This window comes from Maylandia zebra, linkage group LG16, assembly GCF_041146795.1.
Source record: "Maylandia zebra isolate NMK-2024a linkage group LG16, Mzebra_GT3a, whole genome shotgun sequence".
Classification (NCBI taxonomy): domain Eukaryota; kingdom Metazoa; phylum Chordata; class Actinopteri; order Cichliformes; family Cichlidae; genus Maylandia; species Maylandia zebra.
The window spans coordinates 28,778,192-28,791,325 of record NC_135182.1 but is presented as its reverse complement, the minus strand read 5'-3'; the positions used below and the strand labels follow the sequence as shown (position 1 = coordinate 28,791,325).

Genomic DNA, 13,134 nt, shown 5'->3' with positions numbered 1-13,134 from the left:
TTCCAAATCCAGCTGAGGATATAACCTCTCCAGTTTAGTTGGTAATTCTTAAAGGTGACCTATCTGATCATTTCCATCTTCATATTTTTGACTCTGGGACTCTGTTATAGTTTTGCATGTTTAGTTCTAGACTAAAAAATGACAGTGATGTTTTCATGTTAAATGGAAGTTAACAGCTGTTATTAACCCTATGAAATGGTTATATAACATAACGAGTTGGTTTTTTAATAACTGTGGAACCTAACTCATGTCTGGTATAGAAACTCTCCATTATGACCTCTCTTTGTGTTGGCTTCCCCGTTAGTTTTACCACACACCGCAGCGGGTTTTCAGCCTGCTGTAACCTGGCAACCCAAAAGATGTTTCACTTCAAGGAGAATAAAAAGACATTCAGGTGGTTTATTGCAGCCTGACAGTCAGTATCAGTCACATGAAAACAAAGATATGAAGCCGGTTATGATTCTTTTTGTATCTATCTGGATGGTTAACAGACTGTCAGGCTGCTGGATTAGCGTTCTCTGATTAAATGGAGCACAGAGATAGAGTAGTGGAGAAATGCTACATGTAGACTCTTGGTTGATCGATGTGGAGAATTATGTTACAGTGATCCACTTAGAAAGTGAGAAATATAGGTCTAGGAAAATGAGGCCTATGGTTAAATAAGTCATAGATTTCTATCATATATATCCTGTTTCTGTGGCAGTGGTCCATATTAAACATGGCCATCTGTATGATGTTGGTGATTTCTGAAACAGTCATCTGAGGGAAATAGGTCCCACCCACAGGCAGCCAGATGTTATTACACCCCTGAAGGTGTGCTGTGGTATCTGGCACCAAGATCTTAGAAACACATCCTTTAACTCTGTTTCAGGTGGCCCTTTAACTGTAAGTTACGAGCTGGGGCCTCCATGAATTGGGCCTGTTAGTCCACTACATCACCACAAATTTTCAATTGGACTAAAATCTTAGGAATTTGGTCAAGACCTCAAACTCGTTGTTTCATTCCTGAACTATTTTTGCTTTGTGTTAGGGCACGTTATCCTGCTGAATGAAACTCCAGCCATCAAGGATTATCGATTCCATTAAAGGGTGTAGAACAATGCTTAGGTAGATGATAGGTGTCAAAGTACATCCACATGGATGGCATGACAAGGTTTTCCAGCAGACCATTGCCTAAACCATCACACTGCCTCTGCTGACTTGCTTTCTTACCATAGAAATATCCTGGTGCCAGGTATTCCCCACAAACACCCAACCATCCATCTGATGTAAAAGAACACATGATTAATCAGACCAGGCCAGGCCACCTTGTTCCACTGCTCCATGCTCCAGCTCTGATACTTGTGTACCCATGTTGGACCTTTTGGCAGTAGGAAGGGGTCAGCATGGGCACCCTGACTGGTCTGCAGCTATGCGGACCCACACGCTGCAAACTGTGATGCACCGTGTCTTCTGACATCTTTCCATCAGAAACAGCATGAGCATTTTTGGCAATTTGAGTTACAGTAGCTTACCTGTTGGATTGGACCACACGGGCAATCCATCATGGTCATGGCTACATGTGATCCTGTCACTAGTTCACCACTGTTCCTTCCTTGGACCAATTTTGATAGATTATGACCACTGCAGACCGAGAACACCTCGCAAGAGCTGCAGTTTTGGATTGTCCCTTTTCAAACTCGCTCAAAATCCTTACACTTGCCTTTTTTTCCTGGTTCAAACACGTCAACTTTGAGGACAAAATGTTCACTTGCTCTCCAGTATATCTCACTCAATAACAGGTGCCACAGTGAAGAGCTAATCATTGTTATTAACTTCACCTGTCAGTGGTCTTGATGTTATGCCTGATCAGTGTATATAGCTCTAATCAGGGGGATTGGAAACACCTGAACCTAATCAAGGTAACAAGACAGGAAATAAAATAAAAGACAGAGCACAAGGAACAGATGACAAACAAAATAAAACAGAAAGAAACCGAACAGGGAAACATCTAATACAAAGACAAGGACTTGACAACAAGGACGCACTAAGGAGACTAGACTTGTACCAGAATAAGCTTAAACACAAAAAGAAGAAAACTCAGACTGCCTTAAAAATCATAAAAAGCATAACAAAATCTCACCCTGCAATTCTACATTTCAAGAACAACTAAGAAAAGCAAACTAAAAAAATTCTTAATAACCAGCAAACCCAAAATAAGCACACATAAACCCACAGACCAAAACAATAACATAAAGAAGGGTTATTTTGATCTGTGAATAATGCAAAGCTACCCTAGTAAAGTCCACAAATAAAAATGTGAGTTTTAGGGAGGGGGGGTTAAATAAATTGGCATTAACCAGCCTTTTTTTTTATACGAAGTCCCTCCAGGAACTTGTGGAACTGACTGCTAAGTGTTTCCTCAGCAGGGCTGCTGTGCTGATAGTGAGGCTGCATTAAAGGTGGCTGAAAGGGAAGAAAAAGCAGAAAAGGAGCAGCAGCGTGCATCACTGTGTGCATTTCTATTTCCATTAGAAGTCTGAAGGTTGTATCTTTGTATTACTTATGTATCACAATTTTTAACTGTGTATCATTCTTCATCTTTTTCTTCATCTACTCGTTACAGTAATATTCATGTTTAATCTTTAACATTGCATTCATACTCTATCCTTTATTTAATTCTTATGTAATTTAATATCTAAGCTAAAGATATACTGCAAGGCTTGGCTGTGCATCATGCAGGAGGATCTGTGGCCACCCTGCAGCCAACATCTTTATTTTAATCCCAGTGAATAGAGCGTGAAGGACTTCTTCTTGGTCCCTGTTCTATTCTCTCATTTTCCCTTTTTAGTCGGTCTCTCTCTTTCTTCTCTTCCATCTCTCCCCCCTGTATGTTTCCCCTCTCTGCCCATCTCTCACAGTCTCTCCCTCCTTCATACATTCTTTCTCTTTTATTCTCCCTCTCCTTCACATAGCTTACTGTGCAGCAGTTTAAGGGTCTGCAGAGCTGCCTCCTACAGCCAGCTTAGGTGAATCAGTTACCATGGCAATCAAACCCAAATAAGCAACAATGGCATGTTAATTATGGTTATTACTGTATGAAGACTGTTCCAAGAAAATGAGCGATGCTACTTTTCTTTGGAGGGATTAGAGAAAGAAAATGTCAGAGGTGAGGCAGTTTGGACGACATAATTCAGAACAGAGCAGATGCAGAAAAAGCCCCCCTCCCCGACTCATTTTGGTGCAAGATGGAGGGTCCACAAAGACGTCTGCTGCCCTTGGCTCTGAGGGGGTAACAGGAAAAATTGGCCACAATTGGTCACGATTCAACTAAATGCCCCAGAACTGTGATCTCACATAAGCGAATATACCTTTTGTATAGACGAACCAAAATGGGAAAAATACCCAATAAAATAATAGCGCAAATGAAGGCTAAATCATGACCATGTGTTTTATGACAGGACTGAAAGTGACTTTTGTTGGATGTTACAGTCACGGAATTACATGTAATGTGGAAAGTGTTGGCCACAGTCATGAACCATGAAGGAGTAGTCGCTTCTTCTGTGGACACCAATTCAAGTTTCAAATAGGCTGCTTATCATATGCATGACATTCGTGGAACCGCCGACTTTTCATTTCATTGCCGGTGCTCACAGGTTGGTGAAGAACATGCACCTTGCTCCAGATAAGAGTCTTTTGGGCATATGTGAGCTACCTATGGCTGAATAAGTGAGCCAGATTTGGCTTATCTGACGTCTCCAATATATAAGGACCTGTGACTGAAAAAAACAAAACACTTTGATACACACACACACAGAGCAGGAGTTCTTGTTCAAAGTTCTTGAGATCTTATGAAGGCTAAAACAGATCCTGAAAGAGTCTGAATAGGGGACTAAAATTCATCAGATGTTGTAAGAATTTACCTTAGCTCACATTGGTTTGTGTTGGTTAGATCTGTCAGTAGTATGTTTGCTAACACGTTAATTATGCAACGCTGGTAATTTGGCTTGTTTTTGTCACTTATTTGTGAATGGAGCTTTAGCTAGCCCTAACGAGTCAATATTAAGTCCAGCGTGTACCAAAAATAACAGATGGAGTACAGATCCCTGTTCTTTTTGTTATTTTGTCTTCGGTACTCGTGCTGTTCAACAGGTTCATAGCACAGTCAGAAAATATCTATTCTTTCCACACAGTGATATTTTCCTCTGCTTTCTAGGTTCTAATGGACCTTACGGGTCTGCTAATGTACTGGAGATGCTTCCTGTGCGTGTTTTAGAAAGCCGACTCAGTGGGGCTGGCATACGTCAGCGCACATCCTCAATTCACATTTGGGCTCTTAAGTCTTTTCAAAGGGCTTTCATAACATCCATGTTTACAAAAGTGGAGGGCCTACAATGACGATGAACGAGAGAGAAACGGGAGGATGAGCGGAAAAACAGGAGGCGGATCAACAAGATGAAGCTTTGCCATTTCCAAACCGTCTGTTCCTTTCGCATCCAGCCATTAGCAGCGTTAGCATCTCCTTGTCAGCTTTCTGGCTAATTAGATCCAATGGGGTGAGTGTGCGTGCATGTGTGAGAGAGAGAGAGAGAGAGAGGCAAATCGATAGATGTGTGTTTGAATGTGTGTTAACGCTGTTGCCATGGGAACAGTGTTCCTGTATTACCCCACTAACAGAACACCAGCAACTTGCCACTTTTCATACGCCTACATTTGAATGTGCGACTCAGTGCAGCTTCTGGTGCTAGCTTTTGGTCAGGCTGGATTTACTTAACAAGAGCTGCAACTCTCCAGGTGCAGAGTTATTAAAACTACAGAGCAGATGTGTGGAGAGGACACATGTTGAGCGGTTTCATAATCAGAGGATACAGCAGTGCAACTTCATCTGTTTGAGGTGGGGAAAAAAAAGTTTGCTGTGAACAACTAGCTCCCAAACGGTGTGGCGTGAGGTGAGACCGGATGGGCCAGGGGATTACGTTGTTATTGCTGTGCATTAGAGCACAAAATGCAAAAGAATGACTGCAGCTCAAACATCCAACGACATGAATGCTTTAAAAGCATCAACATCAGTGCTTCTCTGACAGCATGGTGGGAGTTTCTAAAATTGACAGCGTCTTCATTAATCCCATGCAAACGTACACCTATCTGGAACAACCCTGACATATTACAAAACAATAATATGATAAACTTTTCAGATTGGAGTGGTAAAGGAATCAAATATTTAGAACATATACTAGAAGGAACAGAATTTATTTCATTTGACAGACTAGTTACACAATATGGGATCAACAAGAAAAGATTTTTAGAATATCAACAAATTAAATCCATAGTAAAAAAGAAATTTAAACCGGGTCAAGTTGAACTACAAACACCACCAAGTGTGGTTCAATTTCTTACTCTTAAAACCCCCAAATTACTATCCAAAATATACAGAATGCTTTCTAAAACAGATGAATCAATATCACTTCCTATTGCAAAATGGGAAGCGGATTTATCAGTTAACTTAGATCTAAACTTCTGGTCTCAGATTTGCTTAAAAACCTTTCATCTAATTAGAAATCCCAGTCTTCAATTAATTCAATACAAAATATTACATAGAGTGCACTATACAGGTCATCGGATGTTCAAGATGGGCTTTACGTCTACCAACAACTGCTCACACTGCCAAACCAATTCACCGGACAATTATATCCACGCTCTTTGGTTCTGTTCACCAGTTCAGAAGTTTTGGCGCGAGATATGTGAAGACTTATTGAAGTGTCTGAAATGTAACATTCCAACTTCCCCCTTAGTGTGTTTGTTGGGCAGCTTAGATAATGTCACTTCAGAAAAGAATATCGCCCATATGGTTTTCACTGCCCTATGCATAGCCAAGAAAACAGTCCTCATGAACTGGAAAAATAAAAATAATCTTAATTCTAACCAATATAGAAATTATCTATTAGATTACATTAGTCTTGATACAGCCTCTGCCACCACATCAGATCAATCGCTCTGGGCTCCTTTGATCAGCTCCATCACCTAGTGGGGGTGGGGGGTCATAGTTTGGTCCCGCCTTCACTGTTGTGATTGGTGTGGGGGTAGGGACAGGCTTAGGGCGTCGGGGGGTTCCCCGGAGGCATTTTCCTTGGGGGGCTCAACCCGGGGTAGCGGTCATGTCCGGTTAGGGGCTCTGTTGGCTCTCAGGTGACTGTTTCCTCGCGGCTGCGTGCAGCGGGACTAGGGGAGGGTCTGTGCTGACGGACGTGGGTTACTGACCTGGTAGCCTGGCTGCCCCTGGGTGGGTCCGGGATGGGCGTGAGGTTCTGGGGGCGCTCCGTCTCTGGGCTGGGGCCCGGGCCGGGCCTCGGGGGCTTGGGTCCTGGGCTTGGGTCCTGGTTGGTGTGTTGCCGGGGTTGTGGGCGGGTGGGTGCATGGGGGCCCAGCCCTGGAGCAGGGTGCCGCTGGTGCATCGAGCCACCTGGGGGGCTCTTCAACTGGTGGGGAAGATTGTCACATCTTGCAGGAGCTTTCCTCTCCTCAGGGGCTCTCTCTACAGGAGGGGGAGATACAGGAGAGGTGGAGGAAGATCTCAGCCTGGGTGTTTATTGTCTTATGTAGTCTGGAAGAAGAGTGGATGGTGGGGTGGGTGCAGTTTTTTCTGTGGTGGGGTTGGGTGGACTGTCCTGGGCTCTGTGGGGCCGGGAGGCGCTGCTGCGCTGGGCCCCGGTCTGGATGGGCCTGGGCCCCCTTTCCCTGGTGGGTCGCGGAGTATGGGGGTGCCTACTGGGGTCAGCGGGGGAGCTGGCCCCAGGGAGGGGTCACTTGCCCCTCCCTTCCTTCCCTCCCCATCTCCAGCTGCCCCCCTCTTCCCGCTCCACCACAACCACCCACACATGCAGGACCTTGGAGTAGGGGTATGTCACCAGGGTGCAGAGGAGGGTGCAGAGGAGGCCACCCCCCGCCCCCCCCGTCCCCTTCTGGCTGCCCCTGCCTCAATTTTATCCCACAACTTAGACATTCACATTACTCACACTCTCATTACACATACATATAGGATCTTGGGGGTGGGCACGATACACGGAATCCAAAGTACCATCAGGGTGTACACCCCACCCCTGGCGTCATTGCCCACCTCTCAAAGTTAAATACACGTAGACATTGAGGGCCAGCAGAAGGGACCATGCGCTTACCTGCTGCTCTCTGGCAGGTAGCTCCATGCCCTCCTGGGTTTTAAATGCACCTTAGAACACACATGCATCAACACTACAATGAGCGGGTGGAGGGAGGTTTGGAGTCTTCTCTCACCCCCATTCTCTGCGACCTGCTGGAGCGGGGGGGCTAGGAGGAGGAGTTGGCCGTCCGACTGTGGTCTGGAGTGTGGAGCCTCCCTGCTGCTGCGGAGTCGGGGCGGTCTGCCTCCCCCCACCGCAGGGAAAAAGGGTAACACCACCTGGGTCTGGGTGCAGTTCCCCCCCCTCCAGGGGCAAGGGTACCTAGACCCGGGGCTTAGAGTACGCTTGGGGAGTGTGATCGTGTGTACAGCGTCTCTTTATGTCTGTCTCCACGTTGGTTGAGTGTGGAGTAAGTGTATATGAGAGCATGAGGGTGGGAATGGATGTTTGTATCTGTGTGTGCCTGTATGTCTGTGTCTATATGTCAGGTTGGGTGTCAGGCGCCACCTCTCTGGGGACATCTTAGGCCCTCCAAGGTATGGAGGCCTATCTCCCCCTACCACCACTTCCCCTGCCAGTGGCGGACTCCCTCAGACGTCGGTGCGTTGGTGGTTCTTTGTGTCCGGGGATGGGCGTCCAGGTACACACCGGCTCACTCCTTGGCGGCCGCTTATCGGGGCCTGGAGCCTGGGGGCTTGCTCGGGCCACTTCGGAGGTGGGGTGCCCCCGGCCTCTCGGCCTGGGGCTCGGTCACTCAGGCACGGCTGGCTGCCGGCGGAGCTCACGGACGCGTCACTGCAACTCCCCCTGGCTTCTGCTCCGCGGCTGCTGAGTGAGCCCTCATCTGGGACTCTCCTCAGCTCTTTCTGGGACAGTGGCGCGGCTGCCCCTCTGTTGGTCTTCCATGGTCTCTTGTGTTCTGGGGGCCTCTGGATGTCTGGAGTTTTGATCTCCTCCATACCTGCTTCATGCCCTGGAAGACGGGGCTGTGGCCCCCCCACACCCTCTAGCAGATCATTACATGAAGGAACCTTTTAAAAAACAAAAAACAAGCGCGTCCATGCTCACAGGTGTACACACGGTTGATCACACCCACAAACTACACCCTTTTTGGCTCCTACCTCAAAGCACACTGTGTTCTGTTGATCTTATGTGCTGCACAATAATGTTTAATATTTAGTATTTACTGTCATATTCCCATTTATCATTGTGATGTTGTTTATTCTATTACTCTTGTTCTCTTCTGCTTGTTTTCTTTTTTAGCAGGTGACCCAGGTGATTGATATATGCTTTTTTTTTCTTTTTTTCTTCTTTTTTTTCTTTTTCTGCTCATTCTGTTGGTTTTTGGTTTTTGCCCTTCTCCCCCGTCCCTCTTCTCAGCTGTTTCTCTTTCCCTCTTTCTTTCTCCCCTTCTTTCCCCCAGTCAAGTCTGTCGCATGTTCAGTAAGTGAAAATAAAATAAACAATAAAAGGTGAATCAAATGGACCATTATGGCAAGGCTGGGATGGTCAATTTGGTAAAGTAAATCCGTTGGGCATCTTTCTTTGCCTTTAGACAACAATTCTGATGGCAAAAGAGCCAAACGGGACAGGCAAAAAAAAAGAAAAAAAAAAAGAAAAAAAAAAAAGAATGACTGCTTAAAGCCAATGTCCTATGTTTATAGATAGTGTCTACCCTTCAAAAGTGAACAAGAGTTATAAAGTGAAGAAACAACAAACTTGACTTAATTCAATTTATTATGAATCTAATCATGATATCAATTTAGGGATTAATGTCTCCTTGATTGGACAGGTACAAATGACCATGGATGATCCCTCATCATCCAGACAGAAGTGTCTTCTCTCTCTGTGACAGGAAGCTGAAAGTGAGCAGATGATGGATTCTGCAGGACTTTGATTTAGTAAATGTTTGTCTGTCAACACAACCAAAGTAATGTTATCACACTTAGCAGAGGAGTGTGGACTCCAGCCTCCAAGAAAGATGGCCTAACCCTGTTGATGTTAGTCTAACATAGCAAACTAATCTAACATAGTGTGTCTGCAGCGGGTACAAAGTTTGGAACATTTCAGCAATATTTAAAACACAATTTGATTACCAAAGAATGAAATAGAGAGAAAACGCTCCACACATTCCAGTCATCCGCTCTTGCTCCACACTTCAGACAATAGAGTTTACTCCAAACACGCGCACGGACGGCAGTCCAGAAAAACAGGGGCAGGTCCAAGAAAATCTATTTACAAAGGAGAGGTAAGAATTACCATCACAAAGAAGACAAGAGATCAAAACTAGCTGGGATTTTACTAACAGTAACAGTCCAGCAAGGAGTGATACTGAGCAGCCATCTAAGTAGCAGCCAGACAACTGCCAGGTAACGAGGCTCAGGTGTGTGATTGCAGACAGGTGCGTGGGCCAAGGGCAGGGAGCCCGAGATGAGCTCCACCCAGGAGGGACAGAGAGGGAGGGAGAGAGAGAGCAGGCGCAAAATCAAAACAAAAACACATGTAGCCACACTGAGCCAGCCGGGTAGACACAGGGACCCTGACAAAATGTGTTCATCCTTGTCAATAACTGATTAGTTTTAGTGTTTTCTGTCTTTTAGACTAGTTGACTAGTCCCATTTGAACCAGTAAATTATGTCCAGGAACATTTCTACGAGCGTCTGTACTGCTAGCACTGGTCCCAAGCAAAAAAGAGTTTGACAAAAACGTATCTGTACCAATACAGATGTAAATTTCACACCATATTTCTCCTTTTCTAAAACGACTGTCAAAGAAATCAAAGTGTATTGCTAACATGGTGCTAGCTGTAGGAGACTGGAAACCTGTCTTCTAAAGCGCACTGATTTGGTACAGGAGGCTAGGAGACCGTTTATGCTGATGGAAATTAGATGTATGTTTGTAAAGAAAAGACTTTGTGTCATGATAGATGTCTTTATCTGACAAAGCAACCAAAAGAAGAACTGACCACATGTCAGGAGGCTCAGAGGCTCTTCTGCACAGATTTCATTGCTCTGTAGTCACTGAGCAGATTTGAGATGCAGATGCCGGGTCACAGAGCGAGGCGGAGGAAGCAGTGGGGTCACAGCCTAGAGCTGCTGTGTGGTTTTTGTTCTTTCCTTTTGGTGGGATATGTTGGGAGGGAGGGGCGGCGCTGTGGAGGTTTAAGCTTCTGTCAGTCACCGTCACTCCTTGCCATTTAGATTCCAATTACACCTGTCAGCTGAGTCTGAGCCTCATCTGTCTCTTTCTCCGTGCCTTTAAACCCTCGCACACTCGACTTCCTCTGTGTTCAACAAGACTATGCGCTCATTCTTTTCCTTTCTTTATTCGTCTGTAACCTCCCTCTATGTCAGTCAGTATTAGCGTCTCCTCGATTCCTCTACCTCGCTCGCGCTCCAGACTCGCTGCGGCTTTAATCCTCCTCCTAACACGGTTAGGATGCACAAGTCCTCACCGTGTCAGGAGGAGGAGGGCGAAGGGAAACAGCAAAGTGGCAGTGATGGTGTGTTGCATGGCGGCCACAGTGCTGAAACATGTGGTCATTTAACCCGACTGACACGCTGTCAGACAACTCGGTGAAAGGATGCTTGGATATCAGTCTGAGGAATGGATTAGAATCCTGATACTCATTTTGAAGTCTATCAGGATGGCCCTAAGCAGAGGGGAACAGGCTCTAATTTACTTTAATTCCATCAAGGCTGGATTACCAACTGGGCAAAGCTGCCAGCTGTGACATTTGTTAGAATTTGATTAACAGAATAAGACTGGAAATTGCACCACTGAAACACAGCATGAAAGGAATGATAATAAAAAAAATTAGGGTCCAGAATTATTTTCTCAAGGCCCTGTCGCACTTTTATGATTAGATAATCATGTGACATTAACAACTGAAGATCTTTACTTATATTATATTTCTTATTTTTTATATGAAGTTTTTACAGAAAATATCTGTAGCTGTTTCACCCCCTTTGAATCATAACACTCTAATTTTTTCAATCTATATAAAGACTTATAAACACAAGTGGCTGAAGCTGCTAGCTCCCCGTTTGACTTCCACCCCTCAGCTAATTGGAGTCAGTGAACTGGACCCCTCTGATCTGATGTTGGATGTTTTTGGAGCATCTTTATTACAGATACCTGACACAAAGCAAACCCCACAGTGCAGGAGTCATCTTGGACCCAGCTTGGATGTTTACTTTAACTCTAAACTGGAAGGGAGCCACAGCTTTCATTTTAAAGCATGGAAATGTTTCACAATTCTTCTGAAATGTTTGTGAAATCGCGCTGCACTCATGCATCTTTTAGCATGTCAGTTTTCTCCCACTGATTTCTATTCAGGTGTCTTTGAGTGGAGGTGGCTTGTTCTGTGCATCTGTGTGATGCACCCACAGCTCATAGCTTAATTTCTCATTTAAATATCACTTTTAGTAGAAAATCAGTGTCTGTTAAGCACAAAAAAACAGTCTCTGGCTTTTTACTTCTGTACCGTTTTGCTCTGGGGGAGAAAAATCAATAGAAAATACAAAATTCCAGTTTAGCTATATGAATCATGCTCAAAATGTCTAAATTATAGTACAAATGTAACACATTTTCACAGTTTGCCCCATAGTGGTCAATATCTTCTTTTTAAAACAGAATATGAGCAGCTGTAATGCTGAATGTAATTTTGTGCAATATCTTTTTTCCTGCTGTCATCCTGCTACCATTTTCCTGCTGTTTGTGTTAAGCAGAGAAAAAAGAGAAGTAAGTACGCTGAAATCTGAATAACTCACCATCTGTGATTATTATGCTGAATTCTAAAATCTGCCGTTAACGACTCGCTAACAAAATAAAAGCCAAGGCCTTTGAAAATCAATTTGCTGCACACCAGTCCAAGGCGCAATGGTTTAAGTCATATTAAAAGAAAAGTTTTTGATTGCCTCTGGGCAGGCAGGAAAATCAATGTGGGGTCTGATTTATGAATATGACAGCAAGGATAGATGGATGGATGGAGAGATGGATGGAGGGATGGATGGAGGGGAGGACAAATAAATAGAGGCTGGGGTAGCAGGGTGGAGGAACAGATAGATGGATGGAGAGAAGCTGCAGGAGGAAGTTGCCCTGGAGGAGAAAAAGCATTAATCAGAACCGGTGACAGTTTGAGTGACTACATCCTGCCCCTCCAACCCTCAACCCCACCCTTTCATCCTCCTTAGAAGAAATCTGGGGGCATTAAGTTGACATTATGAGATTTCTAGGGAATAATGAGGTGCGCGTGAATATCATTTTAGCCTTTTTTGTCTTATTCTTCCCGTTTAACTCCCCATTCTGTTTCTCAGCTCATCTGCCCTCCGAGGTCGTGGATGAAACACGGATGACATATGAACACCCAGCGTCTTCCATAGCCATATGGACCAGCGCCACTTTGGAAGATGCTGTTGAAAATACAACAGCGAGGTCATCATTGGGTGCGACTCCACACACACACACATACATATGCAAAAACAGCGCTGTGAGTGTAGATGAAAGAAAGGGCAGGTCGAATCCTGATGGTGCGAACGCCGTTGGTCTCCATCTGTGGCTCATAATGTCTAACACGTTGGAGGCCTCGCCACCGCAGCTTCTGCCACGCCATAAATCACACACATCTGGTCCACTGATCCCCCGCTGCTGGACGCTGGTGGCGGGGAAACGCACACACAAACACACACAGAGCCCATATGTATACACTCTGAAGTTCATGCAGTCATTCACAAACTCATTCATCAAAGCTTACTCTGACTTGTTTCTGTCTGTGTGGCTCCCAAAATACACAATGTAAATGACATCCACATTTTTGGAGCCATAAAGTAATATTTCATTTTTTTCACCAACTTTGACTCTAATCTGTTCTTCTCAGAGCAGCTCACTTGATAATGCACATCATCAATTTTAAGAAAGTATCAAATCTTTCTGAACAGTTTCAGAAACCAGACGATGCTACTTTTCTAATGTTAGATTTCATTTTCATGATTCCAAATAA

At 44.7% G+C, this 13,134-nt stretch overlaps 1 long non-coding RNA gene across 1 annotated transcript in view; it reads left to right on the top strand.

Annotated features, from left to right (window-relative positions):
- The window catches only part of LOC143413077 (uncharacterized), a 94,982-nt gene extending 82,376 nt beyond the window's left edge, over nt 1-12,606 (top strand). The window contains exon 3 of the long non-coding RNA XR_013093644.1: nt 12,452-12,606. This is a non-coding gene — a long non-coding RNA (uncharacterized LOC143413077). The remainder of the gene's footprint in view (nt 1-12,451) is intronic.
- The last annotated feature ends 528 nt before the right edge of the window (nt 12,607-13,134 follow it).